This window comes from Drosophila arizonae, unplaced genomic scaffold (assembly GCF_054131065.1).
Source record: "Drosophila arizonae isolate 15081-1271.41 unplaced genomic scaffold, UAZ_ARI_1.0 ARI_Backbone_77, whole genome shotgun sequence".
In the NCBI taxonomy this organism is placed as follows: domain Eukaryota; kingdom Metazoa; phylum Arthropoda; class Insecta; order Diptera; family Drosophilidae; genus Drosophila; species Drosophila arizonae.
The window spans coordinates 16,818-36,082 of record NW_028315247.1 but is presented as its reverse complement, the minus strand read 5'-3'; the positions used below and the strand labels follow the sequence as shown (position 1 = coordinate 36,082).

The 19,265-nt window shown below is 36.7% G+C and overlaps 2 long non-coding RNA genes across 2 annotated transcripts in view; both read left to right on the top strand.

Annotated features, from left to right (window-relative positions):
* Positions 1 to 218: 218 nt before the first annotated feature.
* LOC149267676 (uncharacterized) overlaps positions 219 to 19,265 on the top strand; it is a 35,553-nt gene continuing 16,506 nt past the window's right edge. Inside the window, exons 1-2 of the long non-coding RNA XR_016271568.1 lie at positions 219 to 363; positions 428 to 1,614. This is a non-coding gene — a long non-coding RNA (uncharacterized LOC149267676). The remainder of the gene's footprint in view (positions 364 to 427; positions 1,615 to 19,265) is intronic.
* LOC149267678 (uncharacterized) lies at positions 11,153 to 14,251 on the top strand. Its single transcript, XR_016271567.1, has 2 exons — positions 11,153 to 12,887; positions 12,974 to 14,251. It is a non-coding gene; the product is annotated as an uncharacterized LOC149267678 (long non-coding RNA).

Here is a 19,265-nt window from a genome sequence, read left to right as displayed (position 1 = left end):
ATACCCTGATTTCACATTGAAAATGGGTTCAGGGTATAAAAAATGCTGGAAAAATATTAGTTGCCAATAAATAAATCTGAAAAAATATAGCTGAAAATAAAAATCATTAATTAAACCTGAAAAAAATGCAGAAAAAAATATAAACTGCCATTAAATATGAAACAAAAATGTTTTTTCTCATATACTTACCTGATTGCCGATTGCTGATGCCAATGGGGGTCAACTAATCTGACAAGAAAAAAAAAAAATTAAAAATAAAAAATAAAAAATACTCTTAAACACTTACCTGATTGCTGATGCCATTGGGGGCCCTCTAATCTGAAAAGAAAAAAGAAAATATTAAAAAACATGCCAAATCCTAAAGTAAAACATAACAAAACATATGATATGCTTTACTAATAATATTTTCCACTTACCTTTGACATAGTTGGAAGGGTACGCGGCAGTCGGTGCATGCCAATGATTGATGTCAGTACCTCAGACACAGCCGGTCCGACTGTTGAGGCACACTGGCCACGCACAAGCGCATAAGGATGTCAATCTGGACGATGAGCTGCGCGGGACGCACGCCTACAACATATCCATAGATGACAACGATTCCAGCCGCTAACTGCAAAGAAACCACAAGCCATTAACTGGAAAGATGACAACTAATTGCACCACTTATCTGACGAGCTGCCACGATCCAGCGATGAAGATGATGACCATGTTGCTGCCAATCCATGTACCTGCAAAATAGAAATAAGTAGATTAAGTTGATGTTTAATGTTAAATGCTAATTTATTTCTCACTAATTGTAATTGTCTTTGTTTCACAAATGTCATTACGAATTAATATGTAAAAACTAAATTAAAAGCAACTAATGTACCAAATAAAAAACTAAATTCAAATAAAAACAAAAATTTTATCTACAACTTAAAAAGTGGCCATTCTGTGTGTGCATACGACTAAAAACAAAAGTGTGACAAACTAAAATAAAATTAACTGAAAAGTGGCCATTTTCTATGTGCATAGTTACATATTTACGTACATACAAACATAAAACAACACACAACTAGCAAGTTTCTATTTAAAACAAAATAAAACCAAAATTACAACATTAAACAACTACCGATGTGACAACTGCTACAACCTAAAATTAAATTTAAATAAAAATAACGAAACTAACACAACTTAAAAGTGTCCATTACATATGTGCGCACACACACATACACACATATACATAAATTTAATGAAAGTTAACGAGTTTTAAACCACATAAAACAAATCTAAAAGCAAATTAAACTAAATAAGTGTTAATCTACGTGTTAGTGTTGTTTTATATGTTAAATTTTAAATGTTAGTAATGTTAAACATATTAAAATAACTACTAAACGGCCACTAAGTACAAACAAAACAGACACAAACAAAGCTAATAAAACAAAGACTACAAATAATCAACAAACTACCACAAAAACTACACACAACAAAACTATACAAGATGCCAAAAGACGCAAATAAATCATCGCCAATCTCGGTTGGCCGGGATGAAGACTTCGCCGCCGCCTACATTATGCCCAGCGCAGAGGAGCCGGACGCCGACAAGAGGATGGATAAATAAGAGGATGGATATTGGTGAGTACGCACTCCCTCTATTCCCCCCTCACCAATCACCCTTACATAAGGCGCCAAAAAAGGCGGCAAAAAACGCGTCCTTTCGTCGCTCTGTCAGTCGTCCTGTTGTTCAGTGGCTCTGTCACTCTGTCATTTTGTCGCTCTGTCAGTCAGTCGTCCTGTTCTTCAGTGGTTCTGTCAGTCAGTTGTAGTGTTCTTCAGTGGTTCTGTCACTCAGTCATTTCGTCGCTCTGTCAATCAGTTGTACTGTTCGTCACTGACTCTGTCATTCTGTCACTCGGCCATTTCGTCGCTCTGACAATCAGTTGTACTGTTCGTCACTGACTCTGTCACTCTGTCATTCTGTCGCTCTGTCAATCAGTTGTACTGTTCGTCACTGACTCTGTCATTCTGTCACTCGGCCATTTCGTCGCTCTGACAATCAGTTGTACTGTTCGTCACTGACTCTGTCACTCTGTCATTCTGTCGCTCTGTCAGTCAGTTGTACTGTTGTTCAGTGGCTCTGTCGCTCTGTCATTTCGTCACTCTGTCATTCAGTTGTACTGTTCTTCAGTGGCACTGTCGTTTTTTCGATTTGTTGCTCAGTCACTTCTGTCGGTCTGTCGGTCCGCCCGTCGATCCGTTTTACACTACACTACACTACACTACACTTCACTTCACTTCACTTCACTTCACTTCACTTCACTTCACTTCACTTCACTTCAATTCACTTCACTTCACTTCACTTGACTGCATGATCTGCTGATCCCCACCATGCCTGGATGACTGAAGAAATGCTGCAGCTGCTGCCCTTTATATAGGGCGACTGTCACTCAAATCCAAGATCGCACTCAAACTTTGAGCCCGTTGCATTTGAGCTTTAGTTGACTACTGGGTCTCTGCTGCTGCTTTCTAGCTTCGTTTTACTGAAATATAACTGACAAATGATTCAGTGGCTCTCTCACTCTGTCATTTTGTCGCTTTATCAGTCAGTCGTCCTGTTGTTCAGTGGCTCTGTCACTCTGTCATTTCAGTCAGTTGTACTGTTCGTCAATGACTTTGACACTATGTCACTCGTTAATTTCGTCGCTCTGTAAATCAGCTCTACTGTTGTTCAGTGATTCTGTCACTCTGTCATTTCGTCCCTCTGTCAATCTTTCTGTTGTTCAGTGGCTCTGTCACTCTGTGATTTCGTCGCTTAGTCAGTCAGTTTTATTGTTGTTAAGTGACTCTGTCATTCTGTCACTCGGTCATTTCGTCGCTCTGACAATCAGTTGTACTGTTCGTCACTGACTCAGTCAGTCTGTCGTTGTCATTTCGTCGCTTAGTCAATCAGTCGTCCTGTTGTTTAGTGGTTCTGTCACTCTGCTATTTCGTCGCTTTGTCAGTCAGTTGTATTGTTGTTCAGTGACTGTCATTCTGTCACTCGGCCATTTTGTCGTTCTGTCAGTCAGTTCTACTGTTGTTCAGTGGATCTGTCATTTTGTCGCTATGTCAGTCAGTTGTACTGTTCGTCAATGACTTTGTCACTATGTCACTCGTTAATTTCGTCGCTCTGTAAATCAGTTCTACTGTTGTTCAGTGATTCTGTCACTCTGTCATTTCGTCCCTCTGTCAATCTTTCTGTTGTTCAGTGGCTCTATCACTCTGTGATTTCGTCGCTTAGTCAGTCAGTTTTATTGTTGTTAAGTGACTCTGTCATTCTGTCACTCGGTCATTTCGTCGCTCTGACAATCAGTTGTACTGTTCGTCACTGACTCAGTCACTCTGTCGTTGTCATTTCGTCGCTTAGTCAATCAGTCGTCCTGTTGTTCAGTGGTTCTGTCACTCTGCTATTTCGTCGCTTTGTCAGTCAGTTGTATTGTTGTTCAGTGGCTCTGTCACTGTGTCACTCTGTCATTTCGTCGCTCTGTCAGTCAGTCGTCCTGTTGTTCAGTGGCTCTGTCACTCTGTAAGTCAGTCGTCCTGTTGTTCAGTGGCTCTGTCACTCTGTAAACCAGTCGTCCTGTTGTTCAGTGGCTCTGTCACTCTGTAAATCAGTCGTCCTGTTGTTCAGTGGCTCTGTCACTCTGTCATTTCGTCGCTATGTCAGTCAGTCGTCGCTTTTTACAAAAGTGTGGGTAAGGGGGTGAACATCGGGGTGGGAGTAAATTAAAAAAAAAAAAACAATAAAGGTTTGGAGATATAATTTTATAACTGGTTTTCGATAAGGTTTTTTATCGATGAAAAAAGATCGGGATGAGTTATCGATTTTTAATGATAAACTCAATATCCGCGCTGTAATGACGGACATGTTAAAAAGAATTTGAAGTGTCTAGCTCTTATATCTTCTGTAATCGTCGCGTTCATACATACGGACAGACAAACAGACAGACGGATAGGACCAAATCGACTCAGCTCGTCACCCTGATCAAGAATATATATACTTTGTGGGGTCTGCCACGCCTCCTTCTGCCATTATACCCTGATTTCACATTGAAAATGGGTTCAGGGTATAAAAAATGCTGGAAAAATATTAGTTGCCAATAAATAAATCTGAAAAAATATAGCTGAAAATAAAAATCATTAATTAAACCTGAAAAAAATGCAGAAAAAAATATAAGCTGCCATTAAATATGAAACAAAAATGTTTTTTCTCATATACTTACCTGATTGCCGATTGCTGATGCCAATGGGGGTCAACTAATCTGACAAGAAAAAAAAATCAAAAATAAACAAGTAAGAACGTTGCAGTCGGGCGATACCGATTGCAGAAGACTCATTCACAGTCCGTATGCGTGATACTATTTTCCCATAGTGGCATTTATTAAATTAAATTTAAATATAAATATATCTTAAGTCGTTAAAGTCGCCGCTCGAATTAGCTTCCGATTATAAATTTGCAATCGGTATCCAGGGAACACCACGAGGAGGCCATCGAAATATCAATGGGGATCTAAGTTAATTTATAGAACCTTCGAGTCGACTTGAAATGAGTTTTTTGAAGTCATTTCCATGCTCCCCACGTAAAATTACCATAGTTTAAACTAATTTACATTTACATACTAATATACTAATAATTTATAATATAAAATAAATGAAAATAAGAAATAAATAAATATAATAAATAATGTGGACTTAAAAATAATATAATATTAAAATACATATATCTTTTTAATTTTTTTAATTTAAGACCTACTGTTCCACAAAAAGTTTGAAATCAAGCCCTAAAGAAATTCCACTATGATGGCTATACATTGTTTCATAGGTCCTCGCGCTACTAGTTCCGCTTGGTAAATTAGAAAATACCCAATCAATGTGGGTATCGGACTTGGTTGTTGAAGAATTTAAATTTAAAATAGAAAGAAAATTATTTGAGCATAGATAATTATAAATTCTTTTGCAACAACCGGACATAGCTCTCAAGCACAAGTTAAAATCACCTAGGATGACTGACTGTCTACTTGTTAATAAATTAAACTGCTGAAATATCTGCCTAAACTCTATTTCAAATTTTCGCAAAGAATATGTTGGACTTCTATATACGATTAAAAACAGTATGGATTTGTATCTGACGATAGCAAATTCAAAAACATTTGGTCCGTCAAAATATCGACCTGTCGAAGTATAATTTACATCATGGAACAATTCATTTTTAATGTAAACTTTCGTCTATATCTAATCGGATAGCCGTAGAAAAGCCTGAAATATCAAAAGACTCGTTTGAATATGTGCTGGTTTCAACGAAGCAAAGAATATCAGATTTCAACATAAGTTGATCTGACGAATATCAGAAAAATGGCAATTCAGACTTTTGGTATTATGAAATATTGCGTTAAAGTCTGTACCATTGATCAAATGATCGTAATGAGTCTTTAGATTTTTTTCAGACCGCAAGAGAATTAATTCCTGATTAACAAGTGAGCTAGAATCAGGTTTTGGTGGGAAAAAATCACCAATTATATAGAGACCAGATGCCTTGGTTGCTCTACTGCAAGCTACATACAATGCTTCACGTCGCATTCTTTGATTTGTATGAACTACAACTTTGTTGTAAGTAGCTCCTTGGCTTTTATAAATAGTAATAGCCTCAGCAGGTACTACGGGGAATTGCTCACGATCAATTGTAACTTGCTCATTTGTTAAAAATTGAAAACTCTTAATGGTTTTCTGTACTGGCGTCCATGAAGGCTCCTGATGATGTGCGCATTTAGCACGAGCATTAGCTCCTACACTCTCTTCAAAAAATTGTATCCACAAAATAGAGGGTGTGGATGAGTTGAAACCTATGTCCATTAAAATGCCTGTTGCTCCGTTGACAAGACCATCGGCAGTGTCAATATTAACTGTCACCATATACTTAGCAGAGGTCTTTAATATAAGGGAAGAAGTAAGACCTTGCGTTTGGGCAGTTTTAAAATCCTTCACGGTTTTAATAATTCTATTTTTAGCCAAGTTCGTTGCTATATGCTGTTCGCTTGAAATTGAATTAAGCTTTATTGAATTAAACCTATCAACATCGGCATTAGTTTCGAACAGATGAATAACGTCATCTGGGACTTGCTCATTGCTGCAAATTCTTGTGCGAAATAGAGCTATATCTTCTACGGACATTTGGCCAGATGCCATATTATTTAAAGCTATGGCAAATGGTTGATCATTTCTCTGACGCATTATCTCTGTAAGTTCAAAGAACTTGAAGCATTGCCACAAAGATGACCCAAATATAGCACTATAAGGATTATACAATTCAGAAGTGGATTGAAATATCCATCTATCACTAATAGGACGTAGTTGCCTAAGATCACCAAAAACTAGTATTGACACACCTCCAAAAGCAGCTTCTCTATTATTGAAAATTTGTTTAAGACGAAAGTCAATATAAGACAGCATTTTTGCCCCAACCATTGAAATTTCGTCAATTATTAATACTTTAAGATCAATTAAGTTTGATCTTATAGTGTTAAGCAAATCAGCACCCAATTCTTTAAATGTGGATCCGGACTGATTTACAGGGAGAGAAAACATTGTATGTAATGTGGAACCATTGATTCCAAAAGCTGCTTTTCCAGTTGGAGCACACAAAAGTACTTTAGCCGAATTCGCATTAGAGCCTGGCTGACTATTATAAAATTTTGTCAACGACTGATAAATTGTTGAAATAAGACGACTTTTTCCGACTCCTGCACCACCGCCAACAAACTCATAAAATACATTCTTGAGATGTGCATTATGAAGAACATGAGAATAAAATGCTTTTTGTTTAAAATTGAGTGATTTTATGAGACTTAGTAAATTTTCTTTCGAAATCATAGGCGGTAGTCTGACAATACGAATATTGTTGTCCGATTCTTCATTTGCGATGGGGTTTAAGTTTAAAAGATTTAACTGAGAGCTAATCTCTGGGAATGCTAACACTCTAAATTCTTCATCTAAAACTATTTGATTTTCTAAATCATCTACTACTTCAGGCTCACCTTCAGTTACCTCTCTGAGAGCGTCTTCTAACACAGTTGGTCGGTCCCTAAATATGTCAAATCTATCGCGTTCGCTATTAATGATTTCCTCATTCATCCAATAAAACTCCTCACAATTTCTCTGAACTAATTCAGTCTGCTCCTGCTCCAATGAAAGAATAACATGACTAATTCTCTGAAGTGGTTTTGCCTATCCTTATTGATGTTAAAACTCCTATATCTAATTATACGAGGCTTAGTTCTCTTTCTCATAAAACCACTTGCATCCTGAAGAGAATAAAAAGCGCCTACTTCTTCATTAAGATCCTCATCTTCGTTATCAATATTTTGGCGTGTCAATCTTTGGCTTTTACTGAAATTATAATTTGCAGCGAAGTCAGTCAACGAAATATTTTCTAGATCATTAGGCCGCTGAATATAATGATCTAGGAGGCCAACAGTAAAAATGTCAGTCGAGTTTGCAGGCAAATTTTGCAATTGTTGCCTAGACTTCAGCATTCTTACTCGATTTTCGGGAAGGGCTGTATTTATGTATATGTCGCCATTACTGGTTTCTGACATACGCAGTCCCATACAACAATATACGGCTTCCTGAGCGGATATCTCAGTGCCAGAAATAAACTTGTGGCCAATATGTTGCAGCTTTTGCTTAATGGTGAAATTGTGACGAGATTTGATCTCTTCAACAGCATCACGCATTAATTTCGAAATCCCCCTTTGGGATTTATTTATATAATTAATTATATAGCTGCAACATGCATCAAGTATTCCTCGTAACTGAGGCTAATATGATTATGACATAAAAAATTGTCAAATGAATTAAGTGATAGCAAAGTTTCACTATCGAATGACATATTTAAGAAAATTTTAATATTTTGATAATTTCTGTGATGCGAGCCGTTGAGTCGTTCATTTTCCGACAAAGGAAAAAGAATTTCTGTTTTTGGCATTGGAGGGTAAGGAATACCAAAGCGGCATACACGAGTTCCCTTTATTTCTCGCATACATGAATGCCCGTGATTGTGCTTCTGGTATTCAATCAAATTATTTATATTTACATCACTTACGTCAGTAGTGATAAATTTGTCTATAAATTCTATTACGGGTGGAATAGAGCTCTGCCTACTTTCGTCATCAACAAGATTAGCTTTGGGGGCATCTTTAAGCCAAAACATTCCGTGTATATGAGGAGAACCTCTTTGTTGGAATTCAACACGCCAATAATATTTTATTACTGGATGATTACCGAAAACACCTCCTTGTTTTTTCTTTAATTTAAGAACTTGTCTATACCTATAATCAAAATATCGAGCACAGGTCACTGGATCTGTTCTAATAAGTCTAGCTTTTTCCGAAAACTGTAAAGCTGCTACGCTGTCTTCTGAAATTTCGATTTTATCAACATTTCTTTTTAAAATGACTAATAGTTCGGTCCACCTAGTCTCTGCAGCAGACAATGTAATAAAAAAGGTTGGCAAATCAAACTGTCTTATCATTGCCATAACTTTTTTCTTTTCACCTTCCCTGTGAGCTGGAGATGACCGAATACCCTTCAAAACTCGATAGCCTTCATCGTGAAGAATTAAATTGCTCATGTGATCATCACTTAGAGCATTAGCTGCCGTAATGCAGCGAGGAGCAGTATGCTTACGCAGACAAATGGAAGTGTTGCTTCTAATATACATCATTTCCAACTTTTTATAGGAATAAAATATTTTATCGGTTCTACAACCTCTCCTATCAAAGTTTCGCAGTTCAGATCTAACAATAGTTGAATAACTAACCGAACACTTCCTTTTATTGCCTGCAAAGACAGTGGGAAACGATAATTCCTCTGCATCCTCATCTCCAATCAAATCAAGGGGTCGTTGTCCTTCGCCAGGAGCCATTTGAATTCTTTGCATACTAATATTATCTGTCTGAATGTTGTCTAATAATGTTTCTTGCCCTCCTGGATTAAGCTCTTCTATTTCTACATTTTCTTGGGCCTCCTGCGTCTCAGTATTTAAAAGTTCATTAAAAATAGCATTGTCTTCAGCTGTTGCAAAGAATGGTATACTCTGAGGGACTGATGAAAGAGAAGACATTCTTTCTTCATTAATAGAAATAGTATGCTTCTGATAAAGTTCTGTTAACACTAAAAAACGCATGGCGGTAATAATTTTAAGTGGTCTAATGGTTTCAGCCATGAAATCATGGTTATATTCCATTCTACGTTTGAGGTGAAGCTGTACAACCTCGGCTTCATGAAAAGCCCTTGGGAGTGATGTGACGACATAAGCGATTGGGATCGGGACATTAACAACAGCTCCTTTTATTGCACTCTGACGCTCATGCCCTAAAGATTTTATAATCATAAATGGAAGTCGTGGAGATATTAAACGTTCTTCCAAAGGTGTCAGATCTTCTAAGCATTGTAATGGCATTTTTTGGCACTTTACCTGATTTTATTGTGCGGCTACAAGACTTACAAAATTTGTAAATGCCATCTTCAGATGGAAAATTTGTCGACAAAAATAAAATCTGCGCATTATGCTGATTGTTGTCAATAATATATTGGGAACGAAGTCTGTCCACTTGATGTGGAAACCAAAGCCCCTTGCAGCAAAGGCAAAGTTGGTCAGGGCCCAGTTTGACTATTTTATTAAAATTATTGATTAATGTTTCTAACGAATGAGTTTCTAATGTGGTATTCGGTTGCTCCACTCTACTTTGAAGGGATACCTCATTAATTGAAATATTTCTTCTAGAATTTCGTCTATTAATTGTATTAATTCTCTGTTCTGCTAACCTACGCAAACGATTGCTGCGTATTCTAGATCTTCGAACTCTATCTTGTTCCCTAATTAAAATTATATTCTCAATCTCGCGCTGACGTAAGGATCTGGCTCTTCTATTGCGCTCCTGTTCTGAAAGTCGAAATTGGCTATCCTGCCTACGTGCTGCTCTGCGCATAGAATTGACCAACTGTTCCTGCTGTCTTACTCTAATATTTGATCGTCTTTGTGAGCGTCCTATTGTATTTTGTTGCTGTTCAACACTCCTAATTTCTACATTTTGCCTACGAGTTGCCCTACGCATAGTGTCCACTGACTGTTCTTGTTGTCTAATGTCTCGGTCCGTCCGTCTTCTAGCGTGCGCGACTGTATTTTGTTGCTGTTCAGCACTCCTAATTTCTACATTTTGCCTACGAGTTGCCCTACGCATAGTGTCCACTGGCTGTTCTTGTTGTCTAATGTCTCGGTCCGTCCGTCTTCTAGCGTGCGCGACTGTATTTTGTTGCTGTTCAGCACTCCTAATTTCTACATTTTGCCTACGAGTTGCCCTACGCATAGTGTCCACTGACTGTTCCTGTTGTCTAATGTCTCGGTCCGTCCGTCTTCTAGCGTGCGCTACTGTATTTTGTTGCTGTTCAGCACTCCTAATTTCTACATTTTGCCTACGAGTTGCCCTACGCATAGTGTCCACTGACTGTTCTTGTTGTCTAATGTCTCGGTCCGTCCGTCTTCCAGCGTGCGCTACTGTATTTTGTTGCTGTTCAGCACTCCTAATTTCTACATTTTGCCTACGAGTTGCCCTACGCAGAGTGTCCACTGACTGTTCTTGTTGTCGAAGGACTCGATTTGTCCGTCTTCGCGCGTGGTCTATCGTATTTTGTCGCTGTTCTCTACGCCTAATTTCAATATTTCGCCTACGATTAGCCCTACGTAACGTATCCTCAATTTGCTCACTAATATCTGCTCTTTGCCTGCGAGCTGACCTAAGTTGAGAATTAACAGCTTGCTCAGTTCTTCTAACTTCTACATTTTCCCTACGATTTCTCTGAGACTCTGCATTAATATTCCGCTCTCTAGCTAAATACTCCTCATTTTCCCTTCGAATCCTGTTCCTTTCATTCTGCATTCGTAAACGCTGAGAAGCAGATGCATGAGTTAAGCGTGGCATTTTCAAATTTCAATTTGTTTAATATTATATATTATATTAGTCCTAAATTATTATTTCTAAATTTGTAAGTAATAATAAAATATATATACATATATATGCATATATTATATATATGTATATATTATAGATATTCATAAAACAGAGAGATATATATTGATATTGTAATGGTCGCAAGCCAAACAAAAAAATAAAGGGTAAATAAAAAAAAAATAGCAAAAGTATATGTTCAAAAAGTACGCGCGCTTGCAAAAGCTTTGGAAAGGTACACTGAACCCTTTCATTGCATGCAGAGCTGCATTGAGAGCTTTCGGTGGGGGCCGAAAAAGTTGTCGCGCACGCGCAACAGCTGATCGTGTCGCGCTGTGCGAATTCTGCAGCGACAAATATTAGTGCAGCCAACTTTAGGGGCAATAAAACCTTTAAGCTTTTATCTGCCCAAAGCTATATAAGCCGAAAAAGTAAAAAAGTCAGCCCTTTTTTCTAGAACTCCACGTTGCGACTTTACAATAAGTCCATATATATATATAATATATATACATATATGGCGAGGAACTCGTGCGCTACAATAATTTAAAAAAAAAAAAAGCGCAGCAAAACAAAATTTTCTTGACGCCCGTGTCAAATTTGGGCACGGCAATATAGAAAAGCCTGCCCTAGACACGGGCTCTGTTTAAATTTTTCTGCCACATCAAGATCGATCGGAGCAACTTTATCGAAAGGCTGGAGGAACTTCAATAGCAGGCGGGGGAAACACAAAATTGAATAGTGGCCCATAAATTGCATAGTGGCATAGTGACATATAAAACATATAAAACTTTTAACCCCAAAAACTCTAAGCCGCGAAAATCTAAAAGTGAACAAAAAAAAAAAAAAAAAAACTTTACACAGCCAAGAACAAAAACTCTAGCTCTACCATAATCAACTAAACGAAAAAAAAAAAAAAAAAAAAAAAAAAGAACAAAAAACACACCTCAATTACATATATGACGTACACTGTAAAAATTTTGTTACTAGCAACTAAAATAGTTCACCCCAAATTAAAAAGTAAAATGTAAAATTAAAACTAGCATGAAAATAGAAAAAATAATACGATGACATAAAAAAAAAAAAAAACCCAATTACATAATAATGAAATCATAAAATTTATCATATATATGCATATATATCTATATATATAAAAGAGAGTTGTGTAAAAGTGTCCAAGCACTTATAACTCGAGATCTGCTGGACCAATTTTCATGGTTTTTGATTTGTTGGATTTGTCTCCGACACGAGTAGGTCAGTAGATCTTTAAAATACTGAAAAAATTTGACGAATACTTGAAAAACGCGGTTTTTTCCCTAAAGATTCAAATTTCCATTTATACTCAGTAGCCTTGACAACAGTGACAGTTTCGGTCCTGTATAGAAGTAAATAAACAAATGTAGTCAGTCAGTCTACGGCACAGCCTCGAGCAGGCCAGACTATTCAACAAAAAAAAAAAAAGACTATTCAACAAAAAAAAGTTTTTTTCCAAATCAAAAAGAAAAATATTTCAAATCAAAAATCTGCAAAAATTCCAAAAAAAAATCAAAAGATTAAAACCTGACTGTTCAAAAAATAAATAAAAAATTTAAAATTCGAAATTCAAAAAAAAAAAAAAGTTAATTATTAAAAAGTGTATTTTTGGCTTTTTATATTTTTGGACTTTTAAACATTCTAAATATTTCAAATCAAAAATCTGAAAAAATTAAAAAAAAAAAAAAAAATCAAAAGATTAAAACCTGACTAATCAAAAATAAATAAAAAATTAAAAATTCGAAATTAAAAAAAAAAAGTTAATTATTAAAAAGTGTATTTTTGGCTTTTTATATTTTTGGACTTTTACAAAAGCTAAATATCTCGAAAGTTCAGGTATTTGTTTGTCTCAAACATAAATTTGTGTAAATTATTTATATTTATATTTCTCGATTGATTTATATGGTTTTGTGCGAGGGCAGTATTACTATTAATAAAAATGCCGCGTCCTAGAAGATCTAATCTTTCCCGGCGGACCCATAATGCAATTAGGCAACGGAATAGCGCGAGTCAATTATCTGACGAAGAGCGAGAAATCGCCCGAGAAAGGCTCCGCGTTAGTACCCAGCAAAGAAGGGCCTTAATTCGTGCTTCTCAAAGAGAGGCAGCCCTTGAAATGGCAATAAGAAATGGTTCAAGGATTGATTTGAATCGAGCAGCGTTTCGATATGATTGCACCATTGATTACAGCTTGAATCGTTTAGTTTGCATTGGTCCAATGGACGTTGTTTGCCAGCATTGTGGCGCATTGAAGTTTGCTGGTGAAACGCCCGGTTTGTGCTGCCTTAGTGGTAAAGTGACATTGCCATTAGTGGTCTCGCCACCAGAGCATTGCGTTCCCTGCTTTACGGCGAAACACTAGAATCACGACATTTTCTAACGAGCACTCAAAAATACAATGCCTGTTTTCAAATGACTTCATTTGGGGCGGAAATTATTGGTAACGGATATAATCCGACATTTAAGGTAATTTACGTTAAAAATGTTATTTTCTATGACTGTCAAAATAAAAAAAATAAAAAATAAAAAAAAAAAAATTTTGGAATAATGTAGTTTGTTAGATTTATGTAAAAAGTGTTTGTAAATCTAACTATAACTATGGCTTTGAATTTAAAGATTCAAGGCCAGATTTGCCATCGCATTGGATCATTGCAACCTATTGAAGATGCACAGCAAAAATTCTTGCAAATATACTTCATGGGCAATATGGAAGAACAACTTGACCGGCGTCAAGAAATGAACACAGCTATGAAAAGAGCAATTCTCCAAGATTTGCATGCTTAGAAATTTAAACCAACCAAAACTGTGCAATGGAACGCGTTTGGTGATAAGAAAACTGATGAGCAATGTGATTCACGCGTCGATACTCAAAGGAAAATTTAAAGATGAGGAAGTTCTTATTCCTAGGATTCCGATGATCTCAAAAGATATGCCCTTTGAATTTATTTGAATTCTCGCTTCGTCTTGCCTTCGCCATGACGATCAACAAGTCACAGGGCCAATCTTTGACTATTTGTGGCCTCAATCTAGAAAATGTGTGTTTTTCTCATGGTCAATTGAACGTGGCAAGCTCACGTGTTGGCAAACCATCCGCATTATTTGTTCTTGCACCTGACCAAAAAACGAAGAATGTCCTTTACAAGGCGCTTGAATGAAAATCCGATTAATAAATTAATCAGAGTGTATCCCAACCTGAACAACATAGCTTTCAACAATTTTTTACCTAGAAATAATATAGAGGGCAATGCAAAGTTTGCCGGGCCAGCTAGTATATATATAGATGCATATATACACATAACAAAGTATAAAATACTAAAAGCAAAAAGAAAAAAAACATGAAGTAAAAGAAATAGTAAAAGAAATTATATATAAATGTATAACCAAAAATAAAAGAAAAAAAAATATTTTTTGTTAAAAAAAAAAAAAAATCGAAAAAGTAAGAAAGAAAAAATAATAATAATTTGAATAGATATAAATATAAAAAGAAGTATAAAAATGTAGAGGTAAAAGAAAACAAGAAAGAAAGCTCCAGTCGAGACTGCTCGACTAGGAGATACCCTGAACCCTCCAAGCTGATATTCTAATCATTCTGCACTTCTTTTATGCACACATACATACACATGCATCCACACGCACGCATAAGCCTGCGCTCTGCTAACTGCGCAGTAAGCAGCGACTGCGCTTGGGCTGCGCTGCAGTGTGGGCAATACTATGAGAATTTATTTGTTGAATAATTTCTTTTGTAGACCTACGATCTTAATGAAACTTTTAAAGCGTAATCATATGGTGAATATGTGTGTATATTCCAAAGCCCAAGGCTCTAGTATTTGAAATACGCTTTTTACAAAAGTGATGGTGAGGGGGTGAATTTAAGGGTGGGGGTAAATTTTAACAAAAACCGAAATTGTATAAATTGCATATAAGCATACATTAAAAATTTGGAGACTCTAGCAATAAGGGTGTAGAAGATATAATTTTATAACTGGTTTTCGATAAGGTTTTTTATCGATAAAAAAAGATCGGGATGAGTTATCGATTTTTAATGATAAACTTGATATGCGCGCTGTAATTACGGACATTTTAAAAAAAATTTGAAGTCTCTAGCTCTTATATCTTCTGAAATCGACGCGTTCATACATACGGACGGACGGACGGACGGACGGACGGACGGACGGACGGACAGACAGACGGACAGGGCCAAATCGACTCAGCTCGTCGCCCTGATCAAGAATATATATACTTTGTGGGGTCTGCCACGCCTCCTTCTGCCTGTTACATACTTTTAACAAAACCATTATACCCTGATTTCCCATTTTCAATGGGTTCAGGGTATAAAAAACAACAAAAACTGTGTGTTTGTCCGCCCCTATATTCTTTTTGTAACCTCAACGCAACGCTACAGCTACCACGAGGAAAGGCCTTTCATCGCTGGAGTGAAAAAATCTAAAGATCATGTAAGTGCTGGAAGATACCCTGTACTCCCACTCCCCCAATCCAAACCATTATATTTTCTTTTAATTAATGAATTATTAAAAAGGAATATATATATATATAAAAAAAAAAAAAAAAAAAAAAAAAAAAAAAACCAAGAGATAAGAAAAAAAAATTTCATAATAAAATGTTTGAAGATAAGTGCATGCAATAATGAAAGAAAGCATATATTTTTTTTTTAAATTAAAATAACAGTCTTGTGCTAGCTCTCTTACTGTACGCACGTACCTAAGGATTAGCTTGTCAAAGAAAATAAAAATAAAAACAAGTCCACGATTAAAAGAACAAAACGAACTTTATCTCCAGGGGACACCGTTATGTCGCCCAAAGTAAAGCGCACTGCGCTAAAAATAGACACTGGTCAGCGACCAAACGCCAACAAAAACTACTACTCGCCGTTGCAAACACTAATACAACCAAACGACGAGATCGAAATCACTGATAAGAATGAAGATGAGCTCGAGCAAATCAGTTCTAAAAACAAAGTGTATGTTCCCCCAATAACGGTCCTCAAATGCACAGTGGATCAAATTCATAATATCTGCAAACAAATTAATTGCACTAAATATTCCATCAAAAAGATTTCAATTGGAATCAAGCTCCACTGCGTCGATATAAATGACCATAAAGCCGCGTGCAGTGTAATGCATGGAAAATTTGAATATTTCTCCTACGCCGATAAAAATGACAGGCCATACAAAGCACTGCTGTTGGGGCTAGATAAAATGGATCCCTCTTCATTAAAAAATGAGCTTATCGGTCTTGGTCTAAACTGTCTAGATGTTAAACTGGTTCAGCGAAAAAGACCAAACAACACTGTCCTAATTCTATACGTGGTCTTCTTCACCAAAAAATCCATCACACTCAATGAGCTTAGAAAAAACCACTCAGTTATCAACTATGTAAGAGTGAAGTGGGAGTATCAAAAGAAATCCAGTCACCAAATAACTCAATGCTACAACTGCCAAATGTTTGGTCATGGCTCAAACCGCTGCGCCGTGAAGTCGTATTGCTCTAACTGCGCTGGACCTCACAAAACCGCCCTAGTAGGATTAGTTACCTAAATCTAAGATCTCAATATCGGTCGCATCAAGTAAGACCCAATCGTACTAATATTTCTTTGCCACCACAGCTTGATTACTCCAATGCGTTCCCTAATACGCTAAGTAAATCAAATTTTCATTCAAGCGCCAGATGGGTTAACCATAATGGCAATCACACTCCTAATGTCAACAAGGATCTTTTCTCTTTGGAGGAGATCAAGTCCCTTACATTTGAGCTTATAAAAAACTTAAGAAACTGCAAGACCAAGGCAGACCAATTCGAATTAATAACATCATTGGCATGCAAGTTCGTACATAATGTTTGATCATCTCTCAATTATAACTTGGAACGCTAGAGGCGTTAAAAATAAGAAAGATGAGCTTTTTGCTTTCTTAAATAGAGAAAATGTAGATATCTGTCTACTAACTGAATCCTGGCTTAACAGCTCATTATCAATTAAAAACAATAATTACTTTTGTTACAGATGTGACAGATCTAGTAGAAGAGGAGGAGGGGTTGCCATTATTATTAAAAAATCTATTCGCCATACCCTGCTTCCCCTCCCTAACACAAATTTAATCGAATCTATTGGCATAAATATTACCATTAACGGAACTACCTGCACTTCACTGTTTTGCTGTTATTTTGGTGGTGGTCGAGCGGACCCCCTTCAAAAACAAATCTTTACAAATGATTTGCGACTATTAACCCGCACTCCTGGAAACTTAGTGTTAGGAGGAGATTTTAATAGCCGACACAGGCTCTGGGGCTGTAACCGAGCAAATGTCTGGGGATCATTGCTGTACAACTTCTCATTATCTCGTGGACTTGCAGTTCATTTCCCTAATGAACACTCTTATGTACCAGCGAGTGCTAGATATCAATCGTCTACGCTAGACTTATTTGTTTCAAACAACTGTCAACTGTTATCCAATACTATAGCAATAAATGATCTAGGCTCGGATCATCTCCCTGTCCAAACAATACTGCACTCAAATTACACTAAAGTTAAAAAATTCTTCTATGATATCAAAAACGCAAACTGGACTGTGTTTGGTAGAACAATCAACCGACTATTACCAGACTGCGACTCCTTCCCCGCTAGTTCGCAGGACGACATAGACAATTTAATAAATTTGTTTAGCTTAGTGATCGTTGCAGCTAAAGAGCACAGTATTCCTAAAAGAGAAATCAAATCTTCTCCCAAAGCTCTACCTCCTAATATAATCTCTCTAATAAAACTTAGAAACAGGCACCGTCGAAATTGGTTGAGACGCAGAAATATATGTGATCTGACTCTAGTTAGATGGTTCAGCCAACTAGTTAATATTGAATTATCCAAACTCAGAAACGAGAACTGGAATAATCTCTTATCCTCGCTAGAAAAAAATTCTTCCCCCTTTTGGAAGCTTTCAAAAGTCATCAAGAAGAAATACAGTGGAATACCCACACTCACACAAAATCAGCAAAATTTCGTAAGTGCCGATAAGAAAGTCGAACTATTAGCATCATTGTTCGCCTTGAACCATTCGCACTCAGCTAATCTCGGTGATCCATCCACTAGCTCTGAGGTCAACAGTTTCACGGGGTTATTGGACTCCATGCCTGTTGACCACGACGAATCATACCTGACAAATGTCCATGAGGTATCTTCGATTTTAAAAGAGCTTAAATCCAAGAAGACTCCAGGTCTGGATAACATTGAAAATGTGTGCCTAAAAGCCCTCCCTCGTAAAGGAGTCAAATTTCTTTCATTCCTTATTAATGAGTGCCTACGCCTCGGATATTTTCCACATAAATGGAAGATCTCTAAAGTCATTCCCATCTTAAAGGCAAACAAGCCTCCTGAATGCCCTACATCATATAGACCAATAAGTCTGCTTTCATCAGTCAGTAAAATCCTAGAGAAAGTCATTAAGAAAAGATTAGTTGACTTTACTGAAAGTAATAATGTCCTTTCGCCTCTTCAGTATGGCTTCCGTCGTGAACACAATACCATTCAACCTCTGGGTAGAATTAAAAAAATTGTCAAGGCCAATTTTAGTAGTTCCAAATCTACGGGTATGGTCTTGCTAGACATTAAAGCGGCCTTTGACTCTGTATGGCATGAAGGACTTGTGTACAAAATGAACCTCTTACATTTCCCATTGCAGATTATTAAAATAATACGCAGTTTCTTGAAAGACAGATTCTTTACAGTGTACATAGGCGATGCTCATTCACGTGCAAGTTATATTCCTGCAGGTTGCCCGCAAGGATCCTGCCTCTCCCCAATATTATATAATATCTATACATCCGACTTCCCTGCTTTAAGTGGATGCACGGCATCCATTTTCGCTGATGATACGGCAATCCTTTGCTCTGGTAAACTGGCAACCGATATCTCAGATTCTCTCCAAGCAGCCTTTAACGTTCTAGTTGCGTACTTTACTAAGTGGAAAATTCTTATAAATCCGGAAAAAACCCAAGCAATATACTTTACAAGAAATAGGAAAAATAATTATATTCCTCTACATCCTATTAATCTAAGCCAAGTAGACATTAACTGGGAGAACAATGTTAAATATCTTGGTGTCTTGTTAGACAAAAAATTAACTTTTTCTGATCACGTCCAATTTATTATTAAAAAAAACAAATATATTAATTAAAGTGTTATATCCATTCATAAATAGGAACTCT